The following is a 4,033-nucleotide window of genomic DNA, read 5'->3' on the forward strand; positions in this document are numbered from 1 at the left end:
AGGGGAATAAAAGAGGCAGTCCCAAAAGGACAGAATTTTGATAAAGCCTTGAAAGCACGCAACAAAAAGATGAATCTCCTACAGATTGGCTGGAAAGGTTAAGGAGAAATATACAACAATACTCAGGAATAGATCCCGAGAATGATGTGGGGCGAGAGTTGTTGAAGGTTAATTTTGTCACTAAGGTGTGGCCTGATATAAAGAAGGAGTTAGAGAAACTGGAAGACTGGCATGATCGGAGCTTGAATGAATTGTTGCGAGAGGCTCAGAAAGTGTATGTCAGGAGAGATGATGAGAAGCAGAAAGCTAAAGCTAAGTTGATGGTGGCAGCAGTGGAACAAGTAACGGGGCGGCAGCCTGAGAGAGAGAGAGAGAGGTGGTGTGAACGTGGCAGAGGTCCCAGCCGCGGGCCACAGCGTGAGCGCAGAGAATATAAGGTTCAACCGGCTGGGAGGGGGAACCCTCATGGGTGGCAAGTAGGTCCTAGAAGGTGTTTTCATTGTGGGAGAGAGGGGCACTTTAAGAGGGATTGTCCGATGAGGCAGAAGGAAAACGGAGTGTTTTGAGTAATGGAGCGGGATGATTATTCTTTAGAATAGGGGTGTCAGGGGCTCTACCTTCTGGGGTCGAACCATCACATTGAGCCCTTGATAAATTTAAAATTAGGACCCCAGAAGGAGGAATATGTATTCCTAGTGGACACAGGAGCAGAAAGAACAAGTATAACCAAAATCCCACAGGGATATGAAATTGGGGAACTTACGACGAACGTGGTTGGGAGAAAAGGGGAAGGGTTTTCAGTCCCTATTGTAGAGCAAGTAACTATACGAGGGAATAACCGAGAAGTAAAAATGGACTTAGTAGTGATACCTGAAGTAGGAGCGAACTTATTGGGGAGGGATTTACAGATATTGTTAGGGATCGGAATAGTTCCAAAAGATGATAGGATGATGGTGCAGCTTTATAAGTTGACCACAGAGGATGAAAAAGTGATTAATCCAATAGTCTGGGTGGCGGAGGGAAACCGGGGAGGACTGGACATACTCCCCCTCAAAGTGGAATTAAAGAAAGAAAGTCAGCCTGTGCGTGTAAAACAATATCCTATATCTCTAGAAGGGAGGAAGAGGCTCCAACCTGTAATTGAGGGATTGTTGAAAGATGGTCTCTTAGAGCCCTGCATGTCTCCTTATAATACACCTATTTTACCCGTCAGAAAGTCGGATGGGAGTTGGAGATTAGTGCAAGATTTAAGGGAGCTGAATAAAATTGTTCAGACACGTCACCCGGTAGTACCCAATCCTTATACATTGCTAAGCAAAATACCTCATGAACACAAGTGGTTCAGTGTAGTAGGCCTTAAAGATGCTTTTTGGACCTGTCCCTTGGCGGTGGAAAGTCGGGACATGTTTGCCTTTGAATGGGAGGACCCGGTAACAGGGAGGAGGCAGCAATTCCGCTGGACCACGTTACCACAGGGGTTTACGGAATCACCCAACCTTTTTGGGCAAGTGTTGGAACAAATACTTGAGGAAATTTCGTTTTCCCCAGGGATCAAGCTGCTTCAGTACGTAGATGATTTACTAATATCGGGGGAAGAGGAGATGGAGGTTCGACCTGCAACCATCAAATTACTTAACTACTTGGGAGAAAAAGGGCTCCGAGTCTCAGAAACTAAGTTGCAGTTTGTAGAAAAGGAGGTGAGGTACCTCGGGCACGTGATCAGCGAAGGGAAAAGGAGAATAAACCCAGAACGAATTTCTGGTATTGTAACAACTCCAATTCCAAGGAGTAAGAAAGAAATAAGAAAGTTTTTGGGCCTCCTTGGATACTGCCGACTATGGATTGATAGTTTTAGCCAACATGTGAAATTTTTGTATGAAAAATTGCAAGAAGAGACAGAAGACCCCCAGTGGACAGCAGAGGAGTGGCAGCAGTTTGAAGAACTTAAACAAAAACTAATACAAGCACCTGTATTGTCTCTTCCTTCCCTAGGAAAGCCATTCCACCTTTATGTAAATGTTGAGAGTGGAATGGCCTATGGAGTGTTAGCCCAGGTCTGGGGAGGGCAGAAACAACCAGTAGCCTATTGATCTAAAGTATTGGATCCGGTGTCACGAGGGTGGCCAACCTGTGTGCAAGCGGTGGCAGCAACAGCCTTACTGGTGGAGGAAAGCCGGAAACTGACCTTTGGGGGAACACTGATAGTATCCACCCCGCACATAGTGAGAACAATATTAAGCCAAAAATCCGGACGGTGGTTGACTGATTCTAGGATTCTGAAATACGAAACCATCTTAATGGAAAAAGATGACTTAGTTTTAACTACTGACAAAAGCATCAACCCTTCCCAATATTTATATGGGAAGACAGAGGAAGAGGTACCAGGGCATAATGGTCTCGATATCATAGAGTATCAAACCACAAAACACATATCACCCAGCTGGTAATAGAGACTAAGTTGCCCTGGACCAAATGCCTGCCCCTAGCCCTGTTGAGAATTAGGACTGCTCCAAGGAAGGATTTAGGAGTATCTCCCTATGAAATGCTATTCGGACTTCCATATCTGGGAAGGGAAGAAGGTGTGCCAATTCCTGAAATTAATGATGTCTTTCTTAAAAATTACCTGTGGGGGTTAGCCCAATCTCTTACAGATTTGAGACAGCGTGGATTGCTGCCTCAGACGGCTCCACTGGATTTCAAACTACACCAGATACAGCCTGGAGACTGGGTACTAGTGAAGTCCTGGCAAGAGGATACTCTGACTCCAGCGTGGGAAGGACCTTTCCTGGTACTCCTGACAACAGAAGCAGCTGTGCGAACTAAGGAGAAGGGGTGGACACGTGCTACACGGGTAAAAGGACCAATAGCCCCACCTCCTGGAGAGTGGACAGTAACCCAGGGAAGCGATCCACTGAAATTGACTCTTAAAAGACAGAATTGGTAAAATCGAGAGTAATGAAATAAAAGTGTAATACCTGGGGAGGTTACCAGCAAAGGTTCTAAAAACTAAAGCCAAGGGCAAGACTGGCTCAGTCTCTTCACTCCTCTTCTGTGAGCGGTCTCCGCTGCTGGCTGCAATCCAGTAGGCGTTGAGAGATGGGAGGGAAGGCTGTGCCAGACCTTGGCAGGTTTTATGCTACCATACTAATGAACCTTGTGACCATCCCTCTGTGTTACAGTCAAATGGAAGATAACCAATTTGTAACATTAGGGAATGAAATAGCAAAAAGCTTTAATTTGAGTAATTGTTGGGTATGTGGAAGCCCGAGGGGATCTGAAGAATGGCCATGGGTAGCCCGGCCTGTGCAGCCTAAGTGGCTGGTGAGTAGCTTAAGTACAGTACGCCATGGAACAAAGGTCTGGGCAGAAGAGGGAGCTGCATGGAAAATATTGTACCCAGGAAAAGGGAATTATTGCCTGAACAGAGCCAAATCGGGAGGGAAATATTTAGGGAAAAGTGAATGTGAGTGGACATTATCACCAGGAATGGATTGTTATGACTCACTGTGTACTCCTTATAATTGCCGGAGGTACCAAGGAAGATGGAACCAAACACACATTAAGCTTAGAGATGGCACCTGGGTAAGATGTTCCTTCCATGAACCTTGGCATGCTGGTTGCAGGGCAGCGGCAAGAGAGATTGGCAACAAGGGGGGTTTTAAAGATTCTCTGTTCCTGGCTTGTCAGCGGGACAATACTACCAGCAAAACCCATGTAATAAGAGTCTATCAATGGGCTTGGCAAAATTCAAATGGGACCAGAACATATTTCACAAAGTTCTGGTCAGCTACAAACCGAACGATAAGAGAGGGAGGATGTAACTGTAAATGGCATCCGGATGCAGAGGCCTTTGAATGTGACTATTGTGACTCCAATGGGGATTTAAACGCCTCAGGAGGACCATGGGGCACAGAAGATCCGCTATACTATGAAACACCACAAGGTGATGAAACATGGGACGGTCCCTTTGCCAACGGGGCTTGGGCCTTAGAGGGCCATTATTGGATTTGTGGGAAACATGCTTACCGAAGAT

Source organism: Numenius arquata, chromosome 28 (assembly GCF_964106895.1).
Source record: "Numenius arquata chromosome 28, bNumArq3.hap1.1, whole genome shotgun sequence".
In the NCBI taxonomy this organism is placed as follows: domain Eukaryota; kingdom Metazoa; phylum Chordata; class Aves; order Charadriiformes; family Scolopacidae; genus Numenius; species Numenius arquata.